Below are 22,958 nucleotides of genomic sequence, written 5' to 3'. Positions count from 1 at the left end.
ACAGATGGTGGTGTAGATATTTCCATGTTTATAGATATAGCAGCGTAGTTATTTCCATGTGTAAAGAGATAGCTGTGTAGATATTTCCATGTTCATTCAGATAGCTTTGTAGATATTTCCATGTTCATGCAAATAGCGGTGTAGATATTTCCATGTTCATACAGATAGCGGTGTAGATATTTCCAGGTTCATACAGATAGCGGTGCTGATATTTCCATGTTTATACAGGTAGCGGTGTAGATATTTCCATGTTCATACAGATATCGGTGTATATATTTCCATGTTTATTCAGATAGCGGTGTAGATATCTCCATCTTAATTCAGATGGCGGTGTAGATATTTATATGTTCATACAGATGGCCGTGCAGATATTTCCATGTTCATACACATGGCGGTGTAGATATGTCCATGTTCATACAAATAGCGGTGTAGTTATTTCAAGTGTAAAGAGATTGCTGTGTAGATATTTCCATCTATATGCAGAGAGCTGTGTAGATATTTCCATTTTCATGCAGATAGCGGTGTATATATTTCCATCTTCAAACAGATAGTGTTGTAGATATTTCCATGTTCATACAGATAGCGGTGTAGATATTTCCATGTTTACACAGATAGCGGTGAAGATGTGTGCATGTTTACACAGATAGCGGTGTAGATATTTCCATGTTCATACAGATAGCGGTGTAGATATTTCCATGTTAATACAGATAGCGGTGCTGGTATTTCCATGTTCATCCAGATGGCTGTGTAGTTATTTCCATGTTCATACAGATAGTGGTGTAGTTATTTCCATGTGTAAAGAGATGGCTGTGTAGATATTTAAATGTATATGCAGATAGCAGTGTAGATATTTCCATTTTCATGCAGATAGCAGTGTAGTTATTTCCATGTCCAAACAGATAGCGGTGTAGGTATTTCCATGTGTAAAGAGATAGCTGTGTAGATATTTCCATCTATATGCAGATAGCTGTGTAGATATTTCCATCTATATGCAGATAGCTGTGTAGACATTTCCATTTTCATGCAGATAGCGGTGTATATATTTCCATCTTCAAACAGATAGCGGTGTAGATATTTCCATGTTCATAGAGATAGCGGTGTAGATATTTCCATGTTTATACAGATAGCGGTGAAGATGTATGCATGTTTAAACAGATAGCGGTGTAGATATTTCCATGTTCATACAGATAGCGTTGTAGATATTTCCATGTTCATAGAGTTAGCGGTGTAGATATTTCCATGTTCATACAGATAGCGGTGTAGTTATTTCCATGTGTAAAGAGATGGCTGTGTAGATATTTAAATGTATATGCAGATAGCATTGTAGATATTACCATATTCATGCAGATAGCGGTGTAGATATTTCCATGTTCAAACAGATAGCGGTGTAGATATTTCCATGTTCATACAGATAGCGGTGTAGATGTTTCCATGTTCATACAGATAGCGGTGTAGATATTTCCATGTTTATACACATAGCGGTGATGTTCTATGCATGTTTACACAGATAGCGGTGTAGATATTTCCATGTTCATCCAGATGGCTGTGAAGATATATCCATGTTCATACAGAGAGTGGTGTAGATATTTCCATGTTCATACAGATAGCGGTGTAGACATTTCCATGTTCATCCAGATGGCTGTGTAGATATATCCATGTTCATACACATAGCGATGTAGATATTTCCATGTTCATTCAGATAGCGGTGTAGATATTTCCATGTTCATACAGATAGCGGTGTAGATATTTCCATGTTGATACAGATAGCGGTGTAGATATTTCCATGTTCATACAGATAGCGGTGTAGATATTTCCATGTTTATACAGATAGCAGTTTAGATATTTCCTTCTTAATACAGATGGCGGTGTAGATATTTATATGTTCATACAGATGGCGGTGCAGATATTTCCATGTTCATACAGATGGCGGTGTAGATATTTCCATGTTCATACAGATAGTGGTGTAGTTATTTCCATGGGTAAAGAGATAGCTGTGTAGATATTTCCATGTATATTCAGATAGCTGTGTAGATATTTCCATTTTCATGCAGCTAGCGGTGTATATATTTCCATCTTCAAACAGATAGTGGTGTAGATATTTCCATGTTCATACAGATAGCGGTGTAGATATTTCCATGTTTCTACAGATAGCGGTGAAGATGTATGCATGTTTACACAGATAGCGGTGTGGATATTTCCTTGTTCATCCAGAGGGCTGTGTAGATATATCCATGTTCATACAGAAAGCGGTGTAGATATTCCCATGTTCATACAGATAGCGGTGTAGATATTTCCATGTTCATACAGATAGCGGTGTAGATATTTCCATGTTCATAGAGATAGCGGTGTAGATATTTCCATGGTCATACAGATAGCGGTGCTGATATTTCCATGTTTATACAGGTAGCGGTGTAGATATTTCCATGTTTATACAGATAGCGGTGTAGATATTTCCAGGTTTATACAGATAGCGGTGTAGATATCTCCATCTTAATATAGATGGCGGTGTAGATATTTAAATGTTCATACAGATGGCGGTGCAGATATTTCCATGTTCATACAGATGGCGGTGTAGCTTTTTCCATGTTTATAGAGATAGCGCTGTACTTATTTCCATGTGTAAAGAGATAGCTTTGTAGATATTTCCATGTATATGCAGATCGCTGTGTAGATATTTCCATTTTCATGTAGATAGCAGTGCAGATATTTTCATGTTCAAACAGATAGCGGTGTAGATATTTCCATGTTCATACAGATAGCAGTGTCGATATTTCCATGTTTATACAGGTAGCGGTGAAGATGTATGCATGTTTACACAGATAGGGGTGTAGATATTTCCATGTTCATACAGATAGCGGTGTAGATATTTCCATGTTCATCCAGATGGCTGTGTAGATATATCCATGTTCATACAGATGGCGGTTAAGATATTTCCATGTTCATACAGATAGCGGTGTAGTTATTTCCATCTTTATACAGATAACGGTGAAGATGTATGCATGTTTACACAGTTGCAGTGTGGATATTTCCATGTTCATCCAGAGGGCTGTGTAGATATATCCATGTTCATACAGATAGCGGTGTAGATATTTCCATGTTCATACAGATAGCGGTGTAGATATTTCCATGTTCATACAGATAGCGGTGTAGGTATTTCCATGTTCATACAGATAGCGGTGCTGATATTTCCATGTTCATTCAGATAGCGGTGTAGATATTTCAATGTGTAAAGGGATAGCTGTGTAGATATTTCCATCTATATGCAGATAGCTGTGTAGATATTTCCATTTTCATGCAGATAGCTGTGTATATATTTCCATCTTCAAACAGATAGCGGTGTAGATATTTCCATGTTCATAGAGATAGCGGTGTAGATATTTCCATGTTTATACAGATAGCGGTGAAGATGTATGCATGTTTACACAGATAGCGGTGTAGAGATTTCCATGTTCATCCAGAGGGCTGTGTACGTATATACATGTTCATACAGATACCGGTGTAGATATTTCCATGTTCATACAGATAGCGGTGTAGATATTTCCATGTTCATACAGATAACGGTGCTGATATTTCCATGTTTATACAGGTAGCGGTGTAGATATGTCCATGTTTATACAGATAGCGGTGTAGATATTTCCATGTTTATACAGATAGCGGTGTTGTTATTTCCATGTTTATACAGATAGCGGTGTAGATATCTCCATCTTAATACAGATGGCGGTGTAGATATTTATATGTTCATACAGATGGCGGTCCAGATATTTCCATGTTCATACAGATGGCGGCGTAGATATTTCCATGTTCATACAGATAGCGGTGTAGTTATTTCCATGTGTAAAGAGATAGCTGTGTAGATATTTCCATCTATATGCAGATAGCTGTGTAGATATTTCCATCTATATGCAGATAGCTGTGTAGATATTTCCATTTTCATGCAGATAGCGGTGTATATATTTCCATCTTCAAACAGATAGCGGTGTAGATATTTCAATGTGTAAAGAGATAGCTGTGTAGATATTTCCATCTATATGCAGATAGCTGTGTAGATATTTCCATTTTCATGCAGATAGCTGTGTATATATTTCCATCTTCAAACAGATAGCGGTGTAGATATTTCCATGTTCATAGAGATAGCGGTGTAGATATTTCCATGTTTATACAGATAGCGGTGAAGATGTATGCATGTTTACACAGATAGCGGTGTAGAGATTTCCATGTTCATCCAGAGGGCTGTGTACGTATATCCATGTTCATACAGATAGCGGTGTAGATATTTCCATGTTCATACAGATAGCGGTGTAGATATTTCCATGTTCATACAGATAGCGGTGCTGATATTTCCATGTTTATACAGGTAGCGGTGTAGATATTTCCATGTTTATACAGATAGCGGTGTAGATATTTCCATGTTTATACAGATAGCGGTGTTGATATTTCCATGTTTATACAGATAGCGGTGTAGATATCTCCATCTTAATACAGATGGCGGTGTAGATATTTATATGTTCATACAGATGGCGGTCCAGATATTTCCATGTTCATACAGATGGCGGCGTAGATATTTCCATGTTCATACAGATAGCGGTGTAGTTATTTCCATGTGTAAAGAGATAGCTGTGTAGATATTTCCATCTATATGCAGATAGCTGTGTAGATATTTCCATTTTCATGCAGATAGCGGTGTATATATTTCCATCTTCAAACAGATAGCGGGGTAGATATTTCCATGTTCATAGAGATAGCGGTGTAGATATTTCCATGTTTATACAGATAGCGGTGAAGATGTATGCATGTTTACACAGATAGCGGTGTGGATATTTCCATGTTCATCCAGAGGGCTGTGTAGATATATCCATGTTAATACAGATAGCGGTGTAGATATTTCCATGTTCATACAGATAGCGGTGTAGATATTTCCATGTTCATACAGATAGCGGTGCTGATATTTCCATGTTTATACAGGTAGCGGTGTAGATATTTCCATGTTTATACAGATAGCGGTGTAGATATTTCCATGTTTATACAGATAGCGGTGTAGATATTTCCATGTTTATACAGATAGCGGTGTAGATATCTCCATCTTAATACAGATGGCGGTGTAGATATTTATATGTTCATACAGATGGCGGTGCAGATATTTCCATGTTCATACAGATGGCGGTGTAGATATTTCCATGTTGATACAGATGGCGGTGAAGATATTTCCATGTTTATACAGATAGCGGTTTAGATATTTCCTTCTTAATACAGATGGCGGTGTAGATATTTATATGTTCATACAGATGGCGGTGCAGATATTTCCATGTTCAAACAGATGGCGGTGTAGATATTTCCATGTTTATAGATATAGCGGTGTAGTTATTTCCATGTGTAAAGAGATAGCTGTGTAGATATTTCCATGTATATGCAGATAGCTTTGTAGATATTTCCATTTTCATGCAGATAGCGGTGTAGATATTTCCATGTTCAAACAGATAGCGGTGTAGATATTTCCATGTTCATACAGATAGCGGTGCTGATATTTCCATGTTTATACAGGCAGCGGTGTAGATATTTCCATGTTTATACAGATAGCGGTTTAGATATTTCCTTCTTAATACAGATGGCGGTGTATTTATATGTTCATACAGATGGCGGTGTAGATATTTCCATGTTTATACAGATAGCAGTGTAGATATCTCCATCTTAATACAGATGGCGGTGTAGATATTTATATGTTCATACAGATGGCGGTGCAGATATTTCCATGTTCATGCAGATGGCGGTGTAGATATTTCCATGTTCATACAGATAGCGGTGTAGTTATTTCCATGTGTAAAGACATAGCTGTGTAGATATTTCCATCTATATGCAGATAGCTGCGTAGATATTTCCATTTTCATGCAGATAGCGGTGTATATATTTCCATCTTCAAACAGATAGCGGTGTAGATATTTCCATGTTCATAGAGATAGCGGTGTAGGTATTTCCATGTTTTTACAGATAGCCGTGAAGATGTATGCACGTTTACACAGATAGCGGTGTGGATATTTCCATGTTCATCCAGAGGGCTGTGTAGATATATCCATGTTCATACAGATAGCGGTGTAGATATTTCCTTGTTCATACAGATAGCAGTGAAGATATTTCCATGTTCATACAGACAGCGGTGCTGATATTTCCATGTTTATACAGGTAGCGGTGTAGATATCTTCATGTTTATACAGATAGCGGTGTAGATATTTCCATGTTTATACAGATAGCGGTGTAGATATTTCCATTTTCATGCAGATAGCGGTGTAGATATTTCCATGTTCAAACAGATAGCGGTGTAGATATTTCCATGTTCATACAGATAGCGGTGCAGATATTTCCATGTTCATACAGATAGTAGTGTAGAAATTTCCATGTTTATACACATAGCGGTGAAGATGTATGCATGTTTACACAGATAGCGGTGTAGATATTTCCATGTTCATCCAGATGGCTTTGTAGATATATCCATGTTCATACACATAGCGGTGTAGATATTTCCATGTTCATACAGATAGCGGTGTAGTTATTTCCATGTGTAAAGAGATTGCTGTTTAGATATTTCCATCTATATGCAGATAGCTGTGTAGATATTTCCATTTTCATGCAGATAGCGATGTATATATTTCCATCTTCAAACAGATAGCGGTGTAGATATTTCCATGTTCATACAGATAGCGGTGTAGATATTTCCATGTTTATACAGATAGCGGTGAAGATGTATGCATGTTTACACAGATAGCGGTGTGGATATTTCCGTGTTCATCCAGAGGGCTGTGTAGATATATCCATGTTCATACAGATAGCGGTGTAGATATTTCCATGTTCATACAGATAGCGGTGTAGGTATTTCCATGTTCATACAGATAGCGGTGCTGTTATTTCCATGTTCATTCAGATAGCGGTGTAGATATTTCAATGTGCAAAGAGATAGCTGTGTACATATTTCCATCTATATGCAGATAGCTGTGTAGATATTTCCATTTTCATGCAGATAGCTGTGTATATATTTCCATCTTCAAACAGATAGCGGTGTAGATATTTCCATGTTCATAGAGATAGCGGTGTAGATATTTCCATGTTTATACAGATAGCGGTGAAGATGTATGCATGTTTACACAGATAGCCGTGTAGAGATTTCCATGTTCATCCAGAGGGCTGTGTACGTATATCCATGTTCACACAGATAGCGGTGTAGATATTTCCATGTTCATACAGATAGCGGTGTAGATATTTCCATGTTCATACAGATAGCGGTGCTGATATTTCCATGTTCATACAGATAGCGGTGCTGATATTTCCATGTTTATACAGATAGCGGTGTAGATATTTCCATGTTTATACAGATAGCGGTGTTGATATTTCCATGTTTATGCAGATAGCGGTGTAGATATCTCCATCTTAATACAGATGGCGGTGTAGATATTTATATGTTCATACAGATGGCGGTGCAGATATTTCCATGTTCTTACAGATGGCGGTTTAGATATTTCCATGTTTATAGAGATAGCGGTGTAGTTATTTCCATGTGTAAAGAGATAGCTGTGTAGATATTTCCATGTATATGCAGATAGCTGTGTAGATATTTCCATTTTAATGCAGACAGCGGTGTAGATATTTCCATGTTCAAACAGATAGCGGTGTACATATTTCCACGTTCATACAGATAGCGGTGTAGATATTTCCATGTTCATACAGATAGCGGTGTAGATATTTCCAGGTTCATACAGATAGCGGTGCTGATATTTCCATGTTTATACAGGTAGCGGTGTAGAAATTTCCATTTTTATACAGATAGCGGTGTAGATATTTCCATGTTTATACAGATAGCGGTGTAGATATTTCCATGTTTATTCAGATAGCGGTGTAGATATCTCCATCTTAATAGAGATGGCGGTGTAGATATTTATATGTTCATACTGATGGCGGTGCAGATATTTCCATGTTCATACAGATGGCGGTGTAGGTATTTCCATGTTCATACAGATAGCGGTGTAGTTATTTCCATGTGTAAAGAGATAGCTGTGTAGATATTTCCATCTATATGCAGAGAGCTGTGTAGATATTTCCATTTTCATGCAGATAGCGGTGTATACATTTCCATCTTCAAACAGATAATGTTGTAGATATTTCCATGTTCATACAGATAGCGGTGTAGATATTTCCATGTTTACACAGATAGCGGTGAAGATGTAAGCATGTTTACACAGATAGCGGTGTAGATATTTCCATGTTCATACAGATAGCGGTGTAGATATTTCCATGTTCATACAGATAGCGGTGCTGGTATTTCCATGTTCATCCAGATGGCTGTGTAGTTATTTCCATGTTCATACAGATAGCGGTGTAGTTATTTCTATGTGTAAAGACATAGCTGTGTAGATATTTCCATCTATATGCAGATAGCTGTGTAGATATTTCCATTTTCATGCAGATAGCGGTGTATATATTTCCATCTTCAAACAGATAGCGGAGTAGTTATTTCCATGTTCATAGAGATAGCGGTGTAGGTATTTCCATGTTTTTACAGATAGCGGTGAAGATGTATGCACGTTTACACAGATAGCGGTGTGGATATTTCCATGTTCATCCAGAGGGCTGTGTAGATATATCCATGTTCATACAGATAGCGGTGTAGATATTTCCTTGTTCATACAGATAGCAGTGTAGATATTTCCATGTTCATACAGACAGCGGTGCTGATATTTCCATGTTTATACAGGTAGCGGTGTAGATATCTCCATGTTTATACAGATAGCGGTGTAGATATTTCCATGTTTATACAGATAGCGGTGTAGATATTTCCATGTTTATACAGATAGCGGTGTAGATATCTCCATCTTAATATAGATGGCGGTGTAGATATTTATATGTTCATACAGATGGCGGTGCAGATATTTACATGTTCATACAGATGGCGGTGTAGATATTTCCATGTTCATACAGATAGCGGTGTAGTTATTTCCATGTGTAAAGAGATAGCTGTGTAGATATTTCCATGTATATGCAGATAGCAGTGTAGATATTTCAATTTTCATGCAGATAGCGGTGTAGATATTTCCATGTTCAAACAGATAGCGGTGTAGATATTTCCATGTTCATACAGATAGCGGTGCAGATATTTCCATGTTCATACAGAGAGTAGTGTAGATATTTCCATGTTTATACACATAGCGGTGAAGATGTATGCATGTTTACACAGATAGCGGTGTAGATATTTCCATGTTCATCCAGATGGCTTTGTAGATATATCCATGTTCATACACATAGCGGTGTAGATATTTCCATGTTCATACAGATAGCGGTGTAGTTATTTCCATGTGTAAAGAGATTGCTGTGTAGATATTTCCATCTATATGCAGATAGCTGTGTAGATATTTCCATTTTCATGCAGATAGCGATGTATATATTTCCATCTTCAAACAGATAGCGGTGTAGATATTTCCATGTTCATACAGATAGCGGTGTAGATATTTCCATGTTTATACAGATAGCGGTGAAGATGTATGCATGTTTACACAGATAGTGGTGTGGATATTTCCGTGTTCATCCAGAGGGCTGTGTAGATATATCCATGTTCATACAGATAGCGGTGTAGATATTTCCATGTTCATACAGATAGCGGTGTAGCTATTTCCATGTTCATACAGATAGCGGTGCTGATATTTCCATGTTCATTCAGATAGCGGTGTAGATATTTCAATGTGTAAAGAGATAGCTGTGTAGATATTTCCATCTATATGCAGATAGCTGTGTAGATATTTCCATTTTCATGCAGATAGCTGTGTATATATTTCCATCTTCAAACAGATAGCGGTGTAGATATTTCCATGTTCATAGAGATAGCGGTGTAGATATTTCCATGTTTATACAGATAGCGGTGAAGATGTATGAATGTTTACACAGATAGCCGTGTAGAGATTTCCATGTTCATCCAGAGGGCTGTGTACGTATATCGATGTTCATACAGATAGCGGTGTAGATATTTCCATGTTCATACAGATAGCGGTGTAGATATTTCCATGTTCATACAGATAGCGGTGCTGATATTTCCATGTTTATACAGGTAGCGGTGTAGATATTTCCATGTTTATACAGATAGCGGTGTAGATATTTCCATGTTTATACAGATAGCGGTGTAGATATTTCCATGTTCATACAGATAGCGGTGTAGATATTTCCATGTTCATCCAGATCGCTGTGTAGATATATCCATGTTCATACAGATAGCGGTGTAGATATTTCCATGTTCATACAGATAGTGGTGTAGTTATTTCCATGTGTAAAGAGATAGCTGTGTAGATATTTAAATGTATATGCAGATAGCAGTGTAGATATTTCCATTTTCATGCAGATAGCGGTGTAGTTATTTCCATGTCCAAACAGGTAGCGGTGTCGGTATTTCCATGTTCATACAGATAGCGGTTTAGATATTTCCATGTTCATACCGATAGCGGTGAAGATATTTCCATGTTTATACTGATAGTGGTGAAGATGTATGCATGTTTACACAGATAGCGGTGTAGATATTTCCATGTTCATTCAGATGGCTGTGTAGATATATCCATGTTCATACAGATAGCGGTGTAGATATTTCCATGTTCATACAGATAGCGGTGTAGATATTTCCATGTTCATCCAGATTGCTGTGTAGATATATCCATGTTCATACAGACAGCGGTGTAGATATTTCCATGTTCATACAGATAGCGGTGTAGCTATTTCCATTTTCATACACATAACGGTGTAGCTATTTCCATGTTCATACAGATAGCAGTGTAGATATTTCCATGTTCATACAGATAGCGGTGTAGTTATTTCCATTTTCATACAGAGAGCGGTGCCGATATTTCCGTGTTTATACAGATAGCGGTTTAGATATTTCCTTCTTAATACAGATGGCGGTGTAGATATTTATATGTTCAAACAGATGGCGGTGCAGATATTTCCATGTTCATACAGATGTTGGTGTAGATATTTCCATGTTTATAGATATAGCAGCGTAGTTATTTCCATGTGTAAAGAGATAGCTGTGTAGATATTTCCATGTTCATTCAGATAGCTTTGTAGATATTTCCATGTTCATGCAAATAGCGGTGTAGATATTTCCATGTTCATACAGATAGCGGTGTAGATATTTCCAGGTTCATACAGATAGCGGTGCTGATATTTCCATGTTTATACAGGTAGCGGTGTAGATATTTCCATGTTCATACAGATATCGGTGTATATATTTCCATGTTTATTCAGATAGCGGTGTAGATATCTCCATCTTAATTCAGATGGCGGTGTAGATATTTATATGTTCATACAGATGGCCGTGCAGATATTTCCATGTTCATACACATGGCAGTGTAGATATGTCCATGTTCATACAAATAGCGGTGTAGTTATTTCAAGTGTAAAGAGATTGCTGTGTAGATATTTCCATCTATATGCAGAGAGCTGTGTAGATATTTCCATTTTCATGCAGATAGCGGTGTATATATTTCCATCTTCAAACAGATAGTGTTGTAGATATTTCCATGTTCATACAGATAGCGGTGTAGATATTTCCATGTTTACACAGATAGCGGTGAAGATGTGTGCATGTTTACACAGATAGCGGTGTAGATATTTCCATGTTCATACAGATAGCGGTGTAGATATTTCCATGTTAATACAGATAGCGGTGCTGGTATTTCCATGTTCATCCAGATGGCTGTGTAGTTATTTCCATGTTCATACAGATAGTGGTGTAGTTATTTCCATGTGTAAAGAGATGGCTGTGTAGATATTTAAATGTATATGCAGATAGCAGTGTAGATATTTCCATTTTCATGCAGATAGCAGTGTAGTTATTTCCATGTCCAAACAGATAGCGGTGTAGGTATTTCCATGTTCATACAGATAGCGGTGTAGATATTTCCAAGTTCATACCGATAGCGGTGCAGATATTTCCATGTTTATACAGATAGTGGTGAAGATGTATGCATGTTTACACAGATAGCGGTGTAGATATTTCCATGTTCATCCAGATGGCTGTGTAGATATATCCATGTTCATACAGATAGCGGTGTAGATATTTCCATGTTCATACACATAGCGGTGTAGCTATTTCCATGTTCATACAGATAGCAGTGTAGATATTTCCATGTTCATACAGATAGCGGTGTAGATATTTCCATTTTCATACAGAGAGCGGTGCTGATATTTCCGTGTTTATACAGATAGAGGTTTAGATATTTCCTTCTTAATACAGATGGCGGTGTAGATATTTATATGTTCAAACAGATGGCGGTGCAGATATTTCCATGTTCATACAGATGGTGGTGTAGATATTTCCATGTTTATAGATATAGCGGTGTAGTTATTTCCATGTGTAAAGAGATAGCTGTGCAGATATTTCCATGTATATGCAGATAGCTTTGTAGATATTTCCATTTTCATGCAGATAGCGGTGTAGATATTTACATGTTCAAACAGATAACGGTGTAGATATTTCCATGTTCATTCAGATAGCTTTGTAGATATTTCCATGTTCATGCAGATAGCGGTGTAGATATTTCCATGTTCATTCAGATAGCTTTGTAGATATTTCCATGTTCATAGAGATAGCGGTGTAGATATTTCCATGTTTATACAGATAGCGGTGAAGATGTATGCATGTTTACACAGATAGCGGTGTGGATATTTCCATGTTCATCCAGAGGGCTGTGTAGATATATCCATGTTCATACAGATAGCGGTGTAGATATTTCCATGTTCATACAGATAGCAGTGTAGATATTTCCATGTTCATACAGATAGTGGTGCTGATATTTCCATGTTTATACAGGTAGCGGTGTAGATATTTCCATGTTTATACAGATAGCGGTGTAGATATTTCCATGTTTATACAGATAGCGGAGTAGATATTTCCATGTTTATACAGATAGCCGTGTAGACATCTCCATCTTAATACAGATGGCGGAGTAGATATTTATATGTTCATACAGATGGCGGTGCAGATATTTCCATGTTCATACAGATGGCGGTGTAGATATTTCCATGTTCGTACAGATAGCGGTGTAGTTATTTCCATGTGTAAAGAGATAGCTGTGTAGATATTTCCATGTATATGCAGATAGCAGTGTAGATATTTCCATTTTCATGCAGATAGCGGTGTAGATATTTCCATGTTCAAACAGATAGCGGTGTAGATATTTCCATGTTTATTCAGATAGCGGTGTAGATATCTCCATCTTAATACAGATGGCTGTGTAGATGTTTATATGTTCATACAGATGTCCGTGCAGATATTTCCATGTGCATACAGATGGAGGTGTAGATATGTCCATGTTCATGAAGATAGCGGTGTAGTTATTTCCATGTGTAAGGAGATTGCTGTGTAGATATTTCCATCTATATGCAGATAGCTGTGTAGATATTTCCATTTTCATGCAGATAGCGATGTATATATTTCCATCTTCAAACAGATAACGGTGTAGATATTTCCATGTTCATACAGATAGCGGTGTAGATATTTCCATGTTTATACAAGTAGCGGTGAAGATGTATGCATGTTTACACAGATAGCGGTGTGGATATTTCCATGTTCATCCAGAGGGCTGTGTAGATATATCCATGTTCATACAGATAGCAGTGTAGATATTTCCATGTTCATACAGATAGCGGTGTAGATATTTCCATGTTCATCCAGATGGCTGTGTAGATATATCCATGTTCATACAGACAGCGGTGTAGATATTTCCATGTTCATACAGATAGCGGTGTAGCTATTTCCATTTTCATACACATAACGGTGTAGCTATTTCCATGTTCATACAGATAGCAGTGTAGATATTTCCATGTTCATACAGATAGCGGTGTAGATATTTCCATTTTCATACAGAGAGCGGTGCCGATATTTCCGTGTTTATACAGATAGCGGTTTAGATATTTCCTTCTTAATACAGATGGCGGTGAAGATATTTATATGTTCAAACAGATGGCGGTGCAGATATTTCCATGTTCATACAGATGGTGGTGTAGATATTTCCATGTTTATAGATATAGCAGCGTAGTTATTTCCATGTGTAAAGAGATAGCTGTGTAGATATTTCCATGTTCATTCAGATAGCTTTGTAGATATTTCCATGTTCATGCAGATAGCGGTGTAGATATTTCCATGTTCATACAGATAGCGGTGTAGATATTTCCAGGTTCATACAGATAGCGGTGCTGATATTTCCATGTTTATACAGGTAGCGGTGTAGATATTTCCATGTTCATACAGATATCGGTGTATATATTTCCATGTTTATTCAGATAGCGGTGTAGATATCTCCATCTTAATTCAGATGGCGGTGTAGATATTTATATGTTCATACAGATGGCCGTGCAGATATTTCCATGTTCATACACATGGCAGTGTAGATATGTCCATGTTCATACAAATAGCGGTGTAGTTATTTCAAGTGTAAAGAGATTGCTGTGTAGATATTTCCATCTATATGCAGAGAGTTGTGTAGATATTTCCATTTTCATGCAGATAGCGGTGTATATATTTCCATCTTCAAACAGATAGTGTTGTAGATATTTCCATGTTCATACAGATAGCGGTGTAGATATTTCCATGTTTACACAGATAGCGGTGAAGATGTGTGCATGTTTACACAGATAGCGGTGTAGATATTTCCATGTTCATACAGATAGCGGTGTAGATATTTCCATGTTAATACAGATAGCGGTGCTGGTATTTCCATGTTCATCCAGATGGCTGTGTAGTTATTTCCATGTTCATACAGATAGTGGTGTAGTTATTTCCATGTGTAAAGAGATGGCTGTGTAGATATTTAAATGTATATGCAGATAGCAGTGTAGATATTTCCATTTTCATGCAGATAGCAGTGTAGTTATTTCCATGTCCAAACAGATAGCGGTGTCGGTATTTCCATGTTCATACAGATAGCGGTGTAGATATTTCCATGTTCATACCGATAGCGGTGCAGATATTTCCATGTTTATACAGATAGTCGTGAAGATGTATGCATGTTTACACAGATAGCGGTGTAGATATTTCCATGTTCATTCAGATGGCTGTGTAGATATATCCATGTTCATACAGATAGCGGTGTAGATATTTCCATGTTCATACAGATAGCGGTGTAGATATTTCCATGTTCATCCAGATGGCTGTGTAGATATATCCATGTTCATACAGATAGCGGTGTAGATATTTCCATGTTCATACAGATAGCGGTGTAGCTATTTCCATGTTCATACAGATAGCGGTGTAGCTATTTCCATTTTCATACACATAACGGTGTAGCTATTTCCATGTTCATACAGATAGCAGTGTAGATATTTCCATGTTCATACAGATAGCGGTGTAGATATTTCCATTTTCATACAGAGAGCGGTGCTGATATTTCCGTGTTTATACAGATAGAGGTTTAGATATTTCCTTCTTAATACAGATGGCGGTGTAGATATTTATATGTTCAAACAGATGGCGGTGCAGATATTTCCATGTTCATACAGATGGTGGTGTAGATATTTCCATGTTTATAGATATAGCGGTGTAGTTATTTCCATGTGTAAAGAGATAGCTGTGCAGATATTTCCATGTATATGCAGATAGCTTTGTAGATATTTCCATTTTCATGCAGATAGCGGTGTAGATATTTACATGTTCAAACAGATAACGGTGTAGATATTTCCATGTTCATTCAGATAGCTTTGTAGATATTTCCATGTTCATGCAGATAGCGGTGTAGATATTTCCATGTTCATTCAGATAGCTTTGTAGATATTTCCATGTTCATAGAGATAGCGGTGTAGATATTTCCATGTTTATACAGATAGCGGTGAAGATGTATGCATGTTTACACAGATAGCGGTGTGGATATTTCCATGTTCATCCAGAGGGCTGTGTAGATATATCCATGTTCATACAGATAGCGGTGTAGATATTTCCATGTTCATACAGATAGCAGTGTAGATATTTCCATGTTCATACAGATAGTGGTGCTGATATTTCCATGTTTATACAGGTAGCGGTGTAGATATTTCCATGTTTATACAGATAGCGGTGTAGATATTTCCATGTTTATACAGATAGCGGTGTAGATATTTCCATGTTTATACAGATAGCCGTGTAGACATCTCCATCTTAATACAGATGGCGGAGTAGATATTTATATGTTCATACAGATGGCGGTGCAGATATTTCCATGTTCATACAGATGGCGGTGTTGATATTTCCATGTTCGTACAGATAGCGGTGTAGTTATTTCCATGTGTAAAGAGATAGCTGTGTAGATATTTCCATGTATATGCAGATAGCAGTGTAGATATTTCCATTTTCATGCAGATAGCGGTGTAGATATTTCCATGTTCAAACAGATAGCGGTGTAGATATTTCCATGTTCAAACAGATAGCGGTGCAGATATTTCCATGTTCATACAGATAGCAGTGTAGATATTTCCATGTTTATACAGATAGCGGTGAAGAGGTATGCATGTTTACACAGATAGCGGTGTAAATATTTCCATGTTCATCCAGATGGCTTTGTAGATATATCCATGTCCATACAGATAGCGGTGTAGATATTTCCATGTTCATACAGATATCGGTGTAGATATTTCCATGTTCATCCAGATGGCTGTGTAGATATATCCATGTTCATACAGATAGCGGTGTAGATATTTCCATGTTCATCCAGATGGCTGTGTAGATATATCCATGTTCATACAGATAGCGGTGTAGATATTTCCATGTTCATACAGATAGCGGTGTAGCTATTTCCATGTTCATACAGATAACGGTGTAGCTATTTCCATGTTCATACAGATAGCAGTGTAGATATTTCCATGTTCATACAGATAGCGGTGTAGATATTTCCATGTTTATTCAGATAGCGGTGTAGATATCTCCATCTTAATAGAGATGGCGGTGTAGATATTTATATGTTCATACAGATGGCGGTGCAGATATTTCCATGTTCATACAGATGGCGGAGTAGATATTTCCATGTTCATACAGATAGCGGTGTAGTTATTTCCATGTGTAAAGAGATAGCTGTGTAGATATTTCCATCTATATGCACATAGCTGTGTAGATATTTCCATTTTCATGCAGATAGCGGTGTATATATTTCCATCTTCAAACAGATAGCGGTGTAGATATTCCCATGTTCATAGAGATAGCGGTGTAGATATTTCCATGTGTATACAGATAGCGGTGAAGATGTATGCATGTTTACACAGATAGCGGTGTGGATATTTCCATGTTCATCCAGAGGGCTGTTTAGGTATATCCATGTTCATACAGATAGCGGTGTAGATATTTCCATGTTCATACAGATGGCGGTGCTGATATTTCCATATTTATACAGGTAGCGGTGTAGATATTCCCATGTTTATACAGATAGCGGTGTAGATATTTCCATGTTTAGACAGATAGCGGTGTAGATATTTCCATGTTTATACAGATACGGTGTAGATATCTCCATCTTAATACAGATGGCGGTGTAGATATTTATATGTTCATACAGATGGCGGTGCAGATATTTCCATGTTCATACAGATGGCGGTGTAGATATTTCCATGTTCATACAGATAGCGGTGTAGTTATTTCCATGTGTAAAGAGATAGCTGTGTAGATATTTTCATGTATATGCAGATAGCAGTGTAGATATTTCCATTTTCATGCAGATAGCGGTGTAGATATTTCCATGTTCAAACAGATGGCGGTGTAGATATTTCCATGTTCATACAGATAGCGGTGCAGTTATTTCCATGTTCATACAGATAGCAGTGTAGATATTTCCATGTTTATACAGATAGCGGTGAAGATGTATGCATGTTTACACAGATAGCGGTGTAGATATTTCCATGTTCATCCAGATGGCTGTGTAGATATATCCATGTTCATACAGATAGCGGTGTAGATATTTCCATGTTCATACAGATAGCGGTGTAGATATTTCCATGATCATCCAGATGGCTGTGTAGATATATCCATGTTCATACAGATAGCGGTGTAGATATTTCCATGTTCATACAGATAGCGGTGTAGCTATTTCCATGTTCATACAGATAACGGTGTAGCTATTTCCATGTTCATACAGATAGCAGTGTAGATATTTCCATGTTCATACAGATAGCGGTGTAGATATTTCCATGTTTATTCAGATAGCGGTGTAGATATCTCCATCTTAATACAGATGGCTGTGTAGATGTTTATATGTTCTTACAGATGTCCGTGCAGATATTTCCATGTGCATACAGATGGCGGTGTAGATATGTCCATGTTCATGAAGATAGCGGTGTAGTTATTTCCATGTGTAAGGAGATTGCTGTGTAGATATTTCCATCTATATGCAGATAGCTGTGTAGATATTTCCATTTTCATGCAGATAGCGATGTATATATTTCCATCTTCAAACAGATAGCGGTGTAGATATTTCCATGTTCATACAGATAGCGGTGTAGATATTTCCATGTTTATACAAGTAGCGGTGAAGATGTATGCATGTTTACACAGATAGCGGTGTGGATATTTCCATGTTCATCCAGAGGGCTGTGTAGATATATCCATGTTCATACAGATAGCAGTGTAGATATTTCCATGTTCATACAGATAGCGGTGTAGGTATTTCCATGTTCATACAGATAGCGGTGCTGATATTTCCATGTTCATTCAGATAGCGGTGTAGATATTTCAATGTGTAAAGAGATAGCTGTGTAGATATTTCCATCTATATGCAGATAGCTGTGTAGATATTTCCATTTTCATGCAGATAGCTGTGTATATATTTCCATCTTCAAACAGATAGCGGTGTAGATTTTTCCATGTTCATAGAGATAGCGGTGTAGATATTTCCATGTTTATACAGATAGCGGTGAAGATGTATGCATGTTTACACAGATAGCGGTGTAGAGATTTCCATGTTCATCCAGAGGGCTGTGTACGTATATCCATGTTCATACAGATAGCGGTGTAGATATTTCCATGTTCATACAGATAGCGGTGTAGATATTTCCATGTTCATACAGATAGCGGTGCTGATATTTCCATGTTTATACAGGTAGCGGTGTAGATATTTCCATGTTTATACAGATAGGGGTGTAGATATTTCCATGTTTATACAGGTAGCGGTGTTGATATTTCCATGTTTATACAGATAGCGGTGTAGATATCTCCATCTTAATACAGATGGCGGTGTAGATATTTATATGTTCATACAGATGGCGGTGCAGATATTTCCATGTTCATACAGATGGCGGTGTAGATATTTCCATGTTCATACAAATAGCGGTGCAGTTATTTCCATGTGTAAAGAGATAGCTGTGTAGATATTTCCATGTTCAAACAGATAGCGGTGTAGATATTTCCATTTTCATACAGATAGCGGTGCAGATATTTCCATGTTCATACAGATAGCGGTGTAGATATTTCCATGTTTATACAGATAGCGGTGCTGATATTTCCGTGTTTATACAGATAGCGGTTTAGATATTTCCTTCTTAATACAGATGGCGGTGAAGATATTTATATGTTCAAACAGATGGCGGTGCAGATATTTCCATGTTCATACAGATGGTGGTGTAGATATTTCCATGTTTATAGATATAGCGGTGTAGTTATTTCCATGTGTAAAGAGATAGCTGTGTAGATATTTCCATGTATATGCAGATAGCTTTGCCGATATTTCCATTTTCCTGCTGATAGCGGTGTAGATATTTACATGTTCAAACAGATAGCGGTGTAGATATTTCCATGTTCATTCAGATAGCTTTGTAGATATTTCCATGTTCATACAGATAGTGGTGTAGATATTTCCAGGTACATACAGATAGCGGTGCTGATATTTCCATGTTTATACAGGTAGCGGTGTAGATACTTCCATGTTCATATAGATAGCGGTGTAGATATTTCCATGTTTATACAGGTAGCGGTGTAGATATTTCCATGTTTATACAGATAGCGGTGTAGATATTTCCATGTTCATACAGATAGCGGTATAGATATTACCATGTTTATTCAGATAGCGGTGTAGATATCTCCATCTTAATAGAGATGGCGGTGTAGATATTTATATGTTCATACAGATGGCGGTGCCGATATTTCCATCTTCATACAGATGGCGGTGTAGATATTTCCATGTTTATAGATATAGCGGTGTAGTTACTTCCATGTGTAAAGAGATAGCTGTGTAGATATTTCATTGTATATGCAGATAGCTTTGTAGATATTTCCATTTTCATGCAGATAGTGGTGTAGATATGTACGTGTTCAAACAGATAGCGGTGTAGATATTTCCATGTTCATTCAGATAGCTTTGTAGATATTTCCATGTTCATACAGATAGCGGTGTAGATATTTCCATGTTCATACAGATAGCGGTGTAGATATTTCCATGTTCATACAGATAGCGGTGGTGATATTTCCATGTTTATACAGGTAGCGGTGTAGATATTTCCATGTTTATACAGATAGCGGAGTAGATATTTCCATGTTTACATAGATAGCGGTGTAGATATTTCCATGTTTATTCAGATAGCGGTGTAGATATCTCCATCTTAATACAGACGGCGGTGTAGATATTTATATGTTCATACAGATGGTGGTGCAGATATTTCCATGTTCATACAGATGGCGGTGTAGATATTTCCATGTTCATACAGATAGTGGTGTAGTTATTTCCATGTGTAAAGAGATAGCTGTGTAGATATTTCCATGTATATGCAGATAGCTGTGTAGATATTTCCATTTTCATGCAGCTAGCGGTGTATATATTTCCATCGTCAAACAGATAGCGGTGTAGATATTTCCATGTTCATACAGATAGCGGTGTAGATATTTCCATGTTTCTACAGATAGCGGTGAAGATGTATGCATGTTTACACAGATTGCGGTGTGGATATTTCCTTGTTCATCCAGAGGGCTGTGTAGATATATCCATGTTCATACAGATAGCGGTGTAGATATTCCCATGTTCATACAGATAGCGGTGTAGATATTTCCATGTATATGCATTTAGCAGTGCAGATATTTCCATTTTCATGCAGATAGCGGTGTAGATATTTCCATGTTCAGATAGCGGTGTAGATATTTCCATGTTCATACAGATAGCGGTGTAGCTATTTCCATCTTCATACAGATAGCGGTGTAGATATTTCCATGTTCAAACAGATAGCGGCGTAGATATTTCCATGTTCATACAGATAGCGGTGTAGATATTTCCATGTTCATACAGATAGCGGTGTAGATATTTCCATGTTCATAAAGATAGCGGTGTAGATATTTCCATGTTTATACAGATAGCGGTGAAGATGTAAGCATGTTTACACACATAGCGGAGTAGATATTTCCATCTTAATATAGATGGCGGAGTAGATATTTATATGTCCATACAGATGGCAGTGCAGATATTTCCGTGTTCATACAGATGGCAGTGTAGATATTTGTATGTTTATAGAGATAGCGCTGTAGTTATTTCCATATGTAAAGAGATAGCTTTTTAGATATTTCCATGTATATGCAGATCGCTGTGTAGATATTTCCATTTTCATGCAGATAGCGGTGTAGATATTTCCATGTTCAAACAGATAGCGGTGTAGATATTTCCACGTTCATACAGAAAGCAGTGTAGATATTTCCATGTTTATATAGATAGCGGTGAAGATGTATGCATGTTTACACAGATAGCGGTGTAGCTATTTCCATCTTCATACAGATAGCGGTGTAGATATTTCCATGTTCAAACAGATAGCGGCGTAGATATTTCCATGTTCATACAGATAGCGGTGTAGATATTTCCATGTTCATACAGATAGCGGTGTAGATATTTCCATGTTCAAACAGATAGCGGCGTAGATATTTCCATGTACATACAGATAGCGGTGTAGATATTTCCATGTTTATACAGATAGCGGTGAAGATGTATGCATGTTTACACAGATAGCGGTATAGATATTTCCATGTTCATCCAGATAGCGGTGTAGATATTTCCATGTTCAAACAGATAGCGGCGTAGATATTTCCATGTTTATACAGATAGCGGTGAAGATGTAAGCATGTTTACACACATAGCGGAGTAGATATTTCCATCTTAATATAGATGGCGGAGTAGATATTTATATGTCCATACAGATGGCAGTGCAGATATTTCCGTGTTCATACAGATAGCGGTGTAGATATTTCCATGTTCATACAGATAGCGGTGTAGCTATTTCCATGTTATTACAGATAGCGGTGTAGATATTTCCATGTTTATACAGATAGCGGTGAAGATGTATGCATTTTTACACAGTTAGCGGTGTAGATATTTCCATGTTCATACAGATAGCGGTGTAGATATTTCCATGTTCATCCAGATGGCTGTGTAGATATATCCATGTTCATACAGATAGCGGTGTAGATATTTCCATGTTCATACAGATAGTGGTGTAGATATTTCCATGTTCATACAGATCGCGGTGTAGCTATTTCCATCTTCATACAGATAGCGGTGTAGATATTTCCATGTTCGTACAGATAGCGGTGTAGATATTTCCATGTTCCTACCGATAGCGGTGCTGATATTTCCATGTTTATACAGGTAGCGGTGTAGAAATTTCCATGTTTATTCAGATAGCGGTGTAGATATATCCATCTTAATACAGACGGCGGTGTAGATATTTATATGTTCATACAGATGGCGGTGCAGATATTTCTATGTTCATACAGATGGCGGTGAAGATATATCCATGTTCATACAGATAGTGGTGTAGTTATTTGCATGTGTAAAGAGATAGCTGTGTAGATATTTCCATCTATATGCAGATAGCTGTGTAGATATTTCCATTTTCATGCAGATAGCGGTGTATATATTTCCATCTTCAAACAGATAGCGGTGTAGATATTTCCATGTTCATGCAGATAGCGGTGTAGATATTTCCACGTTTATACAGATAGCGGTGTAGATATTTCCATG

This window comes from Gorilla gorilla, chromosome X (genome assembly GCF_029281585.2).
Source record: "Gorilla gorilla gorilla isolate KB3781 chromosome X, NHGRI_mGorGor1-v2.1_pri, whole genome shotgun sequence".
In the NCBI taxonomy this organism is placed as follows: domain Eukaryota; kingdom Metazoa; phylum Chordata; class Mammalia; order Primates; family Hominidae; genus Gorilla; species Gorilla gorilla.
The sequence above is the reverse complement of the archived record's forward strand: the minus strand, read 5'-3'. Positions refer to the sequence as shown.